This window comes from Lissotriton helveticus, chromosome 8 (genome assembly GCF_964261635.1).
Source record: "Lissotriton helveticus chromosome 8, aLisHel1.1, whole genome shotgun sequence".
NCBI classification, from domain to species: Eukaryota; Metazoa; Chordata; class Amphibia; order Caudata; family Salamandridae; genus Lissotriton; species Lissotriton helveticus.
Window position 1 is genome coordinate 1540408773 of NC_136069.1, and position 12725 is coordinate 1540421497.

Below are 12725 nucleotides of genomic sequence, written 5' to 3' on the forward strand. Positions count from 1 at the left end.
TAGGGAGTCTTCCATTTGGCCACAGATACCGACCTTGGGAGCAGAATTCAGCGGCATGGCTAGAATAAGAGCTCTATTGTCCCAGAAAGAGGTGGCCTTGAGCTCGGCCCGTGAAACTTTCGTGCTTCACATTGCTAACACCCGTACGGAGGTTCAGGCTCTATTAAACACTGATTTGCCTTTGCATTTCGGAGCCATGGTCCGTTCTATCTTTAACGCATCCTCCACAACGGGCCTAGCACATTTTTTTAAAGTTGTTAGCGGTGGTCTCGTGACTTCCTTTGAGAAGATATTTGGAGTCATCCCTGCCTTCTTCCATTCTATTTTTTCATCCTTATTTGGAGGGTTCCCGTTTTTGCTTGCATTAGCGGCTGGCGCATTGGTGGTTTTCTGCCTTTTTAAATATGGATGCCCTTCCTGTGCAAGACCACGCACAGCTACTACTGACGCGGTTTCGCAACCGCATGCTTGATTACTATGGCACACTGCCGTTAGCGACTCTAAGCACGGCGTTTGGATTATCTTTTCGGTTCTCCTATTTCACCTGTGTCCAGCCTGTATTTCGCTGTCTGACCTGTGATTTCCTTTGGGCCATTGATTTGTGTCTCTGCGGACCAGCATCTTCTGACGTCGATTTTGATCAACTGATGAGTCCTATCATTGCTCACGAGTTGGTTTGTTCTGACGAAAGGATTATGGCCTTGGCGGTGGCACATGGACTAATGGGTCCCTGGGATGTGTTGTCGGCAGCGCAAAATTTCTTGGAACTAAGTTTTCTTGAGAACCCACCGAGCTGTCCTCTGATGGTTATAGAGGATCCGGTGCTGGAAGATCACGTATGTTCCTTTCATCTTTTAAATTGGATGGCTGAACTGTTTTCTGATGAGGACAGTGACTTCCTCCTGGAGGCTGTTGCAGCTTACTTTTCATATACGGTCTTATCTTAGACACTGCCTCAAATTGACATGCTGATTGATAGCATTTCCTTGACTTTATTGACTTTTGGTCAAGACATTTTATTTTTCCTTGCCTATTGGCTTGAGCCACATTATATTTGTGGGCTATTTTTTTAGCATTAATTTTTATAATTGAATCTTTATTCATGCTCGTTTATAAATGGATTCTGCTCTCATGTGATGGCACTTCTGTTACCTTATTTAGTCCGTTCTCGGATCATGGGGGGGTGTTGTATAGCTCCTATATATCCTTATATCGTGTTAAGTTAGCATAGGTACATTTGAGATTTAAACGCCATTTTTCCTTTCTTGCAACTTCTGCACACGACCCTTAATTGTTGACTTAGCTTTCAACCTAGTGGTTTGCCGTGGTGTATGTGAGAATAATATGTTATTGCTCTGATATCAGTCTTGTTTAATAAACCATGTCTGCACGGAGAGTGCTGAAGTTTCAGGAGCAACACGATATGGAATTGTTATGAGGTCTGATCTCCACGCTTTCATAGTCATAACACAAGTGCAGCCTTTGCCAACTTGGGCTTGAGGCGGGATTGATATTGCTTTGCACGAGAATTGTTAACACACTTGATGCGGTGCACATGCAGAGAGAGCTGGTGTATGCTGATGTGATTCCTTCATGCTAGGACACTAAGGTATGGGCCCGCCCTAAAACAACCCAAAGAGACCTTCTTAGATAATAATATAATATATGTGTTAGGGAGGGTGAGATATAAGTGTTGTTAACTCTTATTCATTACAGCATGTTAACATGCTGTCACCATTCGCTTTTTATGTCTTAGTAACTATGCTGATAATTTTGCTACTGATAATAAGTATACTTGTATTATCAAAGATACTGCGCCTGAGAAGACGGCATTAGTAAATAAACATTTCAAATGCACATGTGTCTTCTTTACTCCATGATCTGGTTTGTAATGATAATATAACGAAAGAGTGTTCATGAGTCCCACGTACCCTGAGGTACTGTAAGTTCATGTTCTGGTTTGTCTAAACATTGGGTGTTTGATATGTCCAATGAGACACTGTAGCTAGCTCGGTAAGGGGTGAGTTGGTTGCTAAGGTAAGTTTTGGGACATCCTAATTTGCCGAGGTTCCACTCCTCTGTGCACAGTTCTGTGTGAGTACAGAAACCCTGCAACAGTACCAAACTTCAGTTTCAACTGCAAATGAATTTGCCCAATTCTGTCTTCAAGCTCGTATAATATTCTTCTAGCACTAGTGGTGTTTTATGTGTTTTTTGGGGGGTGCCTAAAATATCCCTTTTATTGAAGAAATGGCTTACATTCAGTCTTGTGATATTTTTGGTTTCCAATAAGTAGATTTTTAATTTTATGTAACCTCATTTTCTAATGATCCATTCAAGAGATGTTTCCACTATGAAATGAAGAGCAAGGGGAAAGAGCACAAATGATAGAGCCAGTGAGTGAGATGGGGTGTTGAGGAAGGAGAGAATGAAACAAAGACAGAGTGAGTGAACGGCAGGTAGGCATAGAAGAGGAGACTACAAGTGAAGGTGACTTGCTTTTCCCTGCTCTTGACCTCCCACCCATCTCAAACCAATCACAAACATACCTTCTATTCAACGTTGGAATGCAGAACTTCACTCCTCAGCCAGTGAGTGTGAGTCCCAAGCCAGGGGCTAGAGAGCAAAAGAATGGATGTGCTCAGACGTTCCTTGCTAGGGACAGTTGATCTGAAACAAGGCCTGCTCTCTTGTTTCCAGCAAGGATCTAGAAATTCTGCATGAATGTGCAAGGCACATTGACAGCATAAATTTGCATAAACTGCCCCACCTTCTGCCTTCCTACTTCCTGAGCAGTAGTTGTTTGTGTATAGAGAGAAAGGTCGCAGGCAAGGTAATTTTGTGAGTAGGATACAGAACCCTAAATAGCTGGTGAGAGGTATAAGTTATTCTAAAAGCATAAAAACAGTACACCTGTGAAATGAAATGCTTTCATATGTGATCTTCTGTGTTTATTGTCCTGTGCAAAAAGTTGCACCTTGTGTTTGAAGGTTGAAATTATTTCAAGCTTGCATGGACGCAGAAATTTCTGAGTGACTTTTATACATTTGTTAGGACTCTTCACTGTCAGGATGGCCGAGTGGTCTAAGGCGCTGTGTTTAGGCCACAGTCTCCTCTGGAGACGTGGGTTCGAATCCCACTTCTGAAATGACTTTTGGAGATATAATCTTCTTCATCAGGATAACATCTGATGGAAGTTGCTTCTGTTTGTCTTCACCTGGGACGTTATTCTGTCCTCGTCTAGTCAAGAGAGCTTGGGTTTCTCATATATTTCTGTTGTACAAAGTCTTGCTGATAACGTGCAATCCTTACCAAATGAGCTTATGACCCATGTAAGAGCTCATCTAGAAGAGTCATTCTCTTGTATTCCCTGGCCAGACAGGCCATACAAATTTGGAAGAATGCCAAGCACCTGGTAGACAGCTGGACTCCAGCACACTTACAGCAATTTCCTCAGGGCAGTGATCAGGGGCTGCTTAGATTTGCGAATTCCACCCTATGTTGTGACATTGAGATCCCTTGTTGAATTTGCTTTAGTCAGCCAAGATGTGGCTATTGACTCAATTTCAAAGCAGCTTTGGGCCGTTCAAGTGGCTGGTGAATAGCACTTTCTCTTTGTACTCATTAAAGGTCTAAAGAGTTCTTCATAGGTACTGCTCTGTATGGATTGTTCAAAGATCTGTTGGAAATGCTTATAATGGGATAAATAAATTGAGGGCATGCCTTTTCGGTACCCCACTTGCATGGCTGTCTGGCTTGTGGAAGGTGCTGCAAATGCAAGTCAGGATGGCTGAGTGGTCTAAGGCGCTTTATTCAGGACGCAGTCTCTTCTGGAGACGTGGGTTCGAATCCCACTTCTGACAAACCTGTGTTTAATCTTCTTTTTTCTTGAGGGAGAAAATCAGATCATTTCCCTCACATGGGCTTATATGGTTGTCTTTTTGGAAAAGTGCAGTGAGTTTTTTTCTTGCTATAGCCACTTATGGCCTAAGATGTGTGTTTTTTTTGTTCACACTATCTTTCTCACTATGTAGATGGACAAGCAACATGTGGTCAGGATGGCCGAGTGGTCTAAGGTGCTGCGTTAAGGCCGCAGTCTCTCCTGGAGGCGTGGGTTCGAATCCCACTTCTGACAAAACTTTAAGTCCATTTTGTCTCTGCGTTCCTTCAGAATCTCAGCTAAAAATTGGCAGTGCATATAATATCTGAATAAGTACCAAACTTCAGTTTCAACTGCAAATGAATTTGCCCAATTCTGTCTTCAAGCTCGTATAATATTCTTCTAGCACTAGTGGTGTTTTATGTGTTTTTTGGGGGGTGCCTAAAAAATCCCTTTTATTGAAGAAATGGCTTACATTCAGTCTTGTGATATTTTTGGTTTCCAATAAGTAGATTTTTAATTTTATGTAACCTCATTTTCTAATGATCCATTCAAGAGATGTTTCCACTATGAAATGAAGAGCAAGGGGAAAGAGCACAAATGATAGAGCCAGTGAGTGAGATGGGGTGTTGAGGAAGGAGAGAATGAAACAAAGACAGAGTGAGTGAACGGCAGGTAGGCATAGAAGAGGAGACTAGAAGTGAAGGTGACTTGCTTTTCCCTGCTCTTGACCTCCCACCCATCTCAAACCAATCACAAACATACCTTCTATGCAACGTTGGTATGCAGAACTTCACTCCTCAGCCAGTGAGGGTGAGTCCCAAGCCAGGGGCTAGAGAGCAAAAGAATGGATGTGCTCAGACGTTCCTTGCTAGGGACAGTTGATCTGAAACAAGGCCTGCTCTCTTGTTTCCAGCAAGGATCTAGAAATTCTGCATGAATCTGCAAGGCACATTGACAGCATAAATTTGGATAAACTGCCCCACCTTCTGCCTTCCTACTTCCTGAGCAGTAGGTGTTTGTGTATAAAGAGAGAAGTCGCAGGCAAGATAATTTTGTGAGTAGGATACAGAACCCTAAATAGCTGGTGAGAGGTATAAGTTATTCTAAAAGCATAAAAACAGTACACCTGTGAAATGAAATGCTTTCATATGTGATCTTCTGTGTTTATTGTCCTGTGCAAAAAGTTGCACCTTGTGTTTGAAGGTTGAAATTATTTCAAGCTTGCATGGACGCAGAAATTTCTGAGTGACTTTTATACATTTCTTAGAACTCTTCACTGTCAGGATGGCCGAGTGGTCTAAGGCGCTGTGTTTAGGCTGCAGTCTCCTCTGGAGGCGTGGGTTCGAATCCCACTTCTGAAATGACTTTTGGAGATATAATCTTCTACATCAGGATAACATCTGATGGAAGTTGCATCTGTTCGTCTTCACCAGGGACGTTATTCCGTCCTCGTCTAGTCAAGAGAGCTTGGGTTTCTCATATATTTCTGTTGTACAAAGTCTTGCTGATAAAGTGCAATCCTTACCAAATGAGCTTAGGACCCATGTAAGAGCTCATCTAGAAGAGTCATGCTCTTGTATTCCCTGGCCAGACAGGCCATGCAAATTTGGAAGAATGCCAAGCACCTGGTAGACAGCTGTACTCCAGCACACTTACAGCAATGTCCTCAGGGCTGTGATCAGGGGCTGCTTAGATTTGCGTATTCCACCCTATGTTGTGACATTGAGCTCCCTTGTTGAATTTGCTTTAGTCAGCCAAGATGTGGCTGTTGACTCAATTTCAAAGCAGCTTTGGGCCGTTCAAGTGGCTGGTGAATAGCACTTTCTCTTTGTACGCTTTAAAGGTCTAAAGAGTTCTTCATAGGTACTGCTCTGTATGGATTGTTCAAAGATCTGTTGGAAATGATTATAATGGGATAAATAAATTGAGGGCATGCCTTTTCGGTACCAAACTTGCATGGCTGTCTGGCTTGTGGAAGGTGCTGCAAATGCAAGTCAGGATGGCCAAGTGGTCTAAGACTCTGCGTTCAGGTCGCAGTCTCTTCTGGAGGCGTTGGTTCAAATCCCACTTCTGACAAACCTGTGTTTAATCTTCTTTTTTCTTGAGGGAGAAAATCAGATCATTTCCCTCACATGGGCTTATATGGTTGTCTTTTTGGAAAAGTGCAGTGAGTTTTTTTCTTGCTATAGCCACTTATGGCCTAAGATGTGTGTTTTTTTTGTTCACACTATCTTTCTCACTATGTAGATGGACAAGCAACATGTGGTCAGGATGGCCGAGTGGTCTAAGGCGCTGCGTTAAGGCCGCAGTCTCTCCTGGAGGCGTGGGTTCGAATCCCACTTCTGACAAAACTTTAAGTCCATTTTGTCTCTGCGTTCCTTCAGAATCTCAGCTAAAAATTGGCAGTGCATATAATATCTGAATAAGTACCAAACTTCAGTTTCAACTGCAAATGAATTTGCCCAATTCTGTCTTCAAGCTCGTATAATATTCTTCTAGCACTAGTGGTGTTTTATGTGTTTTTTGGGGGGTGCCTAAAATATCCCTTTTATTGAAGAAATGGCTTACATTCAGTCTTGTGATATTTTTGGTTTCCAATAAGTAGATTTTTAATTTTATGTAACCTCATTTTCTAATGATCCATTCAAGAGATGTTTCCACTATGAAATGAAGAGCAAGGGGAAAGAGCACAAATGATAGAGCCAGTGAGTGAGATGGGGTGTTGAGGAAGGAGAGAATGAAACAAAGACAGAGTGAGTGAACGGCAGGTAGGCATAGAAGAGGAGACTACAAGTGAAGGTGACTTGCTTTTCCCTGCTCTTGACCTCCCACCCATCTCAAACCAATCACAAACATACCTTCTATTCAACGTTGGAATGCAGAACTTCACTCCTCAGCCAGTGAGTGTGAGTCCCAAGCCAGGGGCTAGAGAGCAAAAGAATGGATGTGCTCAGACGTTCCTTGCTAGGGACAGTTGATCTGAAACAAGGCCTGCTCTCTTGTTTCCAGCAAGGATCTAGAAATTCTGCATGAATGTGCAAGGCACATTGACAGCATAAATTTGCATAAACTGCCCCACCTTCTGCCTTCCTACTTCCTGAGCAGTAGTTGTTTGTGTATAGAGAGAAAGGTCGCAGGCAAGGTAATTTTGTGAGTAGGATACAGAACCCTAAATAGCTGGTGAGAGGTATAAGTTATTCTAAAAGCATAAAAACAGTACACCTGTGAAATGAAATGCTTTCATATGTGATCTTCTGTGTTTATTGTCCTGTGCAAAAAGTTGCACCTTGTGTTTGAAGGTTGAAATTATTTCAAGCTTGCATGGACGCAGAAATTTCTGAGTGACTTTTATACATTTGTTAGGACTCTTCACTGTCAGGATGGCCGAGTGGTCTAAGGCGCTGTGTTTAGGCCACAGTCTCCTCTGGAGACGTGGGTTCGAATCCCACTTCTGAAATGACTTTTGGAGATATAATCTTCTTCATCAGGATAACATCTGATGGAAGTTGCTTCTGTTTGTCTTCACCTGGGACGTTATTCTGTCCTCGTCTAGTCAAGAGAGCTTGGGTTTCTCATATATTTCTGTTGTACAAAGTCTTGCTGATAAAGTGCAATCCTTACCAAATGAGCTTATGACCCATGTAAGAGCTCATCTAGAAGAGTCATTCTCTTGTATTCCCTGGCCAGACAGGCCATACAAATTTGGAAGAATGCCAAGCACCTGGTAGACAGCTGGACTCCAGCACACTTACAGCAATTTCCTCAGGGCAGTGATCAGGGGCTGCTTAGATTTGCGAATTCCACCCTATGTTGTGACATTGAGATCCCTTGTTGAATTTGCTTTAGTCAGCCAAGATGTGGCTATTGACTCAATTTCAAAGCAGCTTTGGGCCGTTCAAGTGGCTGGTGAATAGCACTTTCTCTTTGTACTCATTAAAGGTCTAAAGAGTTCTTCATAGGTACTGCTCTGTATGGATTGTTCAAAGATCTGTTGGAAATGCTTATAATGGGATAAATAAATTGAGGGCATGCCTTTTCGGTACCCCACTTGCATGGCTGTCTGGCTTGTGGAAGGTGCTGCAAATGCAAGTCAGGATGGCCGAGTGGTCTAAGGCGCTGCGTTCAGGTCGCAGTCTCTTCTGGAGGCGTGGGTTCAAATCCCACTTCTGACAAACCTGTGTTTAATCTTCTTTTTTCTTGAGGGAGAAAATCAGATCATTTCCCTCACATGGGCTTATATGGTTGTCTTTTTGGAAAAGTGCAGTGAATTTTTTTCTTGCTATAGCCACTCATGGCCTAAGATGTGTGTTTTTTTTGTTCACACTATCTTTCTCACTATGTAGATGAACAAGCAACATGTGGTCAGGATGGCCGAGTGGTCTAAGGCGCTGCGTTAAGGCCGCAGTCTCTCCTGGAGGCGTGGGTTCGAATCCCACTTCTGACAAAACTTTAAGTCCATTTTGTCTCTGCGTTCCTTCAGAATCTCAGCTAAAAATTGGCAGTGCATATAATATCTGAATAAGTACCAAACTTCAGTTTCAACTGCAAATGAATTTGCCCAATTCTGTCTTCAAGCTTGTATAATATTCTTCTAGCACTAGTGGTGTTTTATGTGTTTTTTGGGGGGTGCCTAAAAAATCCCTTTTATTGAAGAAATGGCTTACATTCAGTCTTGTGATATTTTTGGTTTCCAATAAGTAGATTTTTAATTTTATGTAACCTTATTTTCTAATGATCCATTCAAGAGATGTTTCCACTATGAAATGAAGAGCAAGGGGAAAGAGCACAAATGATAGAGCCAGTGAGTGAGATGGGGTGTTGAGGAAGGAGAGAATGAAACAAAGACAGAGTGAGTGAACGGCAGGTAGGCATAGAAGAGGAGACTAGAAGTGAAGGTGACATGCTTTTCCCTGCTCTTGACCTCCCACCCATCTCAAACCAATCACAAACATACCTTCTATGTAACGTTGGTATGCAGAACTTCACTCCTCAGCCAGTGAGGGTGAGTCCCAAGCCAGGGGCTAGAGAGCAAAAGAATGGATGTGCTCAGACGTTCCTTGCTAGGGACAGTTGATCTGAAACAAGGCCTGCTCTCTTGTTTCCAGCAAGGATCTAGAAATTCTGCATGAATCTGCAAGGCACATTGACAGCATAAATTTCCATAAACTGCCCCACCTTCTGCCTTCCTACTTCCTGAGCAGTAGTTGTTTGTGCATAAAGAGAGAGGTCGCAGGCAAGGTAATTTTGTGAGTAGGATACAGAACCCTAAATAGCTGGTGAGAGGTATAAGTTATTCTAAAAGCATAAAAACAGTACACCTGTGAAATGAAATGCTTTCATATGTGATCTTCTGTGTTTATTGTCCTGTGCAAAAAGTTGCACCTTGTGTTTGAAGGTTGAAATTATTTCAAGCTTGCATGGTCGCAGAAATTTCTGAGTGACTTTTATACATTTCTTAGGACTCTTCACTGTCAGGATGGCAGAGTGGTCTAAGGCGCTGTGTTTAGGCCGCAGTCTCCTCTGGAGGCGTGGGTTCGAATCCCACTTCTGACATGACTTTTGGAGATATAATCTTCTTCATCTGGATAACATCTGATGGAAGTTGCATCTGTTCGTCTTCACCTGGGACGTTATTCCGTCCTCGTCTAGTCAAGAGAGCTTTGGTTTCTCATATATTTCTGTTGTACAAAGTCTTGCTGATAAAGTGCAATCCTTACCAAATGAGCTTAGGACCCATGTAAGAGCTCATCTAGAAGAGTCATGCTCTTGTATTCCCTGGCCAGACAGGCCATGCAAATTTGGAAGAATGCCAAGCACCTGGTAGACAGCTGTACTCCAGCACACTTACAGCAATGTCCTCAGGGCTGTGATCAGGGGCTGCTTAGATTTGCGTATTCCACCCTATGTTGTGACATTGAGCTCCCTTGTTGAATTTGCTTTAGTCAGCCAAGATGTGGCTGTTGACTCAATTTCAAAGCAGCTTTGGGCCGTTCAAGTGACTGGTGAATAGCACTTTCTCTTTGTACGCTTTAAAGGTCTAAAGAGTTCTTCATAGGTACTGCTCTGTATGGATTGTTCAAAGATCTGTTGGGAATGCTTATAATGGGATAAATAAATTGAGGGCATGCCTTTTCGGTACCAAACTTGCATGGCTGTCTGGCTTGTGGAAGGTGCTGAAAATGCAAGTCAGGATGGCCGAGTGGTCTAAGGCGCTGCGTTCAGGTCGCAGTCTCTTCTGGAGGTGTGGGTTCAAATCCCACTTCTGACAAACCTGTGTTTAATCTTCTTTTTTCTTGAGGGAGAAAATCAGATCATTTCCCTCACATGGGCTTATATGGTTGTCTTTTTGGAAAAGTGCAGTGAGTTTTTTTCTTGCTATAGCCACTCATGGCCTAAGATGTGTGTTTTTTTTGTTCACACTATCTTTCTCACTATGTAGATGAACAAGCAACTTGTGGTCAGGATGGCCGAGTGGTCTAAGGCACTGCATTAAGGCCGCAGTCTCTCCTGGAGGCGTGGGTTCGAATCCCACTTCTGACAAAACTTTAAGTCCATTTTGTCTCTGCGTTCCTTCAGAATCTCAGCTAAAAATTGGCAGTGCATATAATATCTGAATAAGTACCAAACTTCAGTTTCAACTGCAAATGAATTTGCCCAATTCTGTCTTCAAGCTCGTATAATATTCTTCTAGCACTAGTGGTGTTTTATGTGTTTTTTGGGGGGGTGCCTAAAAAATCCCTTTTATTGAAGAAATGGCTTACATTCAGTCTTGTGATATTTTTGGTTTCCAATAAGTAGATTTTTAATTTTATGTAACCTCATTTTCTAATGATCCATTCAAGAGATGTTTCCACTATGAAATGAAGAGCAAGGGGAAAGAGCACAAATGATAGAGCCAGTGAGTGAGATGGGGTGTTGAGGAAGGAGAGAATGAAACAAAGACAGAGTGAGTGAACGGCAGGTAGGCATAGAAGAGGAGACTAGAAGGGAAGGTGACTTGCTTTTCCCTGCTCTTGACCTCCCACCCATCTCAAACCAATCACAAACATACCTTCTATTCAACGTTGGTATGCAGAACTTCACTCCTCAGCCAGTGAGGGTGAGTCCCAAGCCAGGGGCTAGAGAGCAAAAGAATGGATGTGCTCAGACGTTCCTTGCTAGGGACAGTTGATCTGAAACAAGGCCTGCTCTCTTGTTTCCAGCAAGGAACTAGAAATTCTGCATGAATCTGCAAGGCACATTGACAGCATAAATTTACATAAACTGCCCCACCTTCTGCCTTCCTACTTCCTGAGCAGTAGTTGTTTGTGTATAAAGAGAGAGGTCGCAGGCAAGGTAATTTTGTGAGTAGGATACAGAACCCTAAATAGCTGGTGAGAGGTATAAGTTATTCTAAAAGCATAAAAACAGTACACCTGTGAAATGAAATGCTTTCATATGTGATCTTCTGTGTTTATTGTCCTGTGCAAAAAGTTGCACCTTGTGTTTGAAGGTTGAAATTATTTCAAGCTTGCATGGACGCAGAAATTTCTGAGTGACTTTTATACATTTCTTAGGACTCTTCACTGTCAGGATGGCTGAGTGGTCTAAGGCGCTGTGTTTAGGCTGCAGTCTCCTCTGGAGGCGTGGGTTCGAATCCCACTTCTGAAATGACTTTTGGAGATATAATCTTCTACATCAGGATAACATCTGATGGAAGTTGCATCTGTTCGTCTTCACCAGGGACGTTATTCCGTCCTCGTCTAGTCAAGAGAGCTTGGGTTTCTCATATATTTCTGTTGTACAAAGTCTTGCTGATAAAGTGCAATCCTTACCAAATGAGCTTAGGACCCATGTAAGAGCTCATCTAGAAGAGTCATGCTCTTGTATTCCCTGGCCAGACAGGCCATGCAAATTTGGAAGAATGCCAAGCACCTGGTAGACAGCTGTACTCCAGTACACTTACAGCAATGTCCTCAGGGCTGTGATCAGGGGCTGCTTAGATTTGCGTATTCCACCCTATGTTGTGACATTGAGCTCCCTTGTTGAATTTGCTTTAGTCAGCCAAGATGTGGCTGTTGACTCAATTTCAAAGCAGCTTTGGGCCGTTCAAGTGGCTGGTGAATAGCACTTTCTCTTTGTACGCTTTAAAGGTCTAAAGAGTTCTTCATAGGTACTGCTCTGTATGGATTGTTCAAAGATCTGTTGGAAATGATTATAATGGGATAAATAAATAGAGGGCATGCCTTTTCGGTACCAAACTTGCATGGCTGTCTGGCTTGTGGAAGGTGCTGCAAATGCAAGTCAGGATGGCCAAGTGGTCTAAGACTCTGCGTTCAGGTCGCAGTCTCTTCTGGAGGCGTGGGTTCAAATCCCACTTCTGACAAACCTGTGTTTAATCTTCTTTTTTCTTGAGGGAGAAAATCAGATCATTTCCCTCACATGGGCTTATATGGTTGTCTTTTTGGAAAAGTGCAGTGAGTTTTTTTCTTGCTATAGCCACTTATGGCCTAAGATGTGTGTTTTTTTTGTTCACACTATCTTTCTCACTATGTAGATGGACAAGCAACATGTGGTCAGGATGGCCGAGTGGTCTAAGGCGCTGCGTTAAGGCCGCAGTCTCTCCTGGAGGCGTGGGTTCGAATCCCACTTCTGACAAAACTTTAAGTCCATTTTGTCTCTGCGTTCCTTCAGAATCTCAGCTAAAAATTGGCAGTGCATATAATATCTGAATAAGTACCAAACTTCAGTTTCAACTGCAAATGAATTTGCCCAATTCTGTCTTCAAGCTCGTATAATATTCTTCTAGCACTAGTGGTGTTTTATGTGTTTTTTGGGGGGTGCCTAAAATATCCCTTTTATT

General features: G+C 42.6%; 11 non-coding genes across 11 annotated transcripts; all 11 read left to right on the top strand.

Annotated features, from left to right (window-relative positions):
• Positions 1-3065: 3065 nt before the first annotated feature.
• Positions 3066-3148, top strand: TRNAL-UAG (transfer RNA leucine (anticodon UAG)). Its single transcript has one exon. It is a non-coding gene; the product is annotated as a tRNA-Leu (tRNA).
• A 904-nt stretch (positions 3149-4052) lies between these two features.
• TRNAL-AAG (transfer RNA leucine (anticodon AAG)) lies at positions 4053-4135 on the top strand. Its single transcript has one exon. It is a non-coding gene; the product is annotated as a tRNA-Leu (tRNA).
• A 1026-nt stretch (positions 4136-5161) lies between these two features.
• TRNAL-UAG (transfer RNA leucine (anticodon UAG)) lies at positions 5162-5244 on the top strand. Its single transcript has one exon. It is a non-coding gene; the product is annotated as a tRNA-Leu (tRNA).
• A 904-nt stretch (positions 5245-6148) lies between these two features.
• On the top strand, positions 6149-6231 carry TRNAL-AAG (transfer RNA leucine (anticodon AAG)). Its single transcript has one exon. It is a non-coding gene; the product is annotated as a tRNA-Leu (tRNA).
• A 1026-nt stretch (positions 6232-7257) lies between these two features.
• TRNAL-UAG (transfer RNA leucine (anticodon UAG)) lies at positions 7258-7340 on the top strand. Its single transcript has one exon. It is a non-coding gene; the product is annotated as a tRNA-Leu (tRNA).
• Positions 7341-7972: 632 nt separating this feature from the next.
• Positions 7973-8055, top strand: TRNAL-CAG (transfer RNA leucine (anticodon CAG)). Its single transcript has one exon. It is a non-coding gene; the product is annotated as a tRNA-Leu (tRNA).
• Positions 8056-8244: 189 nt separating this feature from the next.
• On the top strand, positions 8245-8327 carry TRNAL-AAG (transfer RNA leucine (anticodon AAG)). Its single transcript has one exon. It is a non-coding gene; the product is annotated as a tRNA-Leu (tRNA).
• A 1026-nt stretch (positions 8328-9353) lies between these two features.
• On the top strand, positions 9354-9436 carry TRNAL-UAG (transfer RNA leucine (anticodon UAG)). Its single transcript has one exon. It is a non-coding gene; the product is annotated as a tRNA-Leu (tRNA).
• A 632-nt stretch (positions 9437-10068) lies between these two features.
• Positions 10069-10151, top strand: TRNAL-CAG (transfer RNA leucine (anticodon CAG)). The gene has a single exon. It is a non-coding gene; the product is annotated as a tRNA-Leu (tRNA).
• A 189-nt stretch (positions 10152-10340) lies between these two features.
• TRNAL-AAG (transfer RNA leucine (anticodon AAG)) lies at positions 10341-10423 on the top strand. Its single transcript has one exon. It is a non-coding gene; the product is annotated as a tRNA-Leu (tRNA).
• A 2014-nt stretch (positions 10424-12437) lies between these two features.
• TRNAL-AAG (transfer RNA leucine (anticodon AAG)) lies at positions 12438-12520 on the top strand. The gene has a single exon. It is a non-coding gene; the product is annotated as a tRNA-Leu (tRNA).
• Positions 12521-12725: the final 205 nt, after the last annotated feature.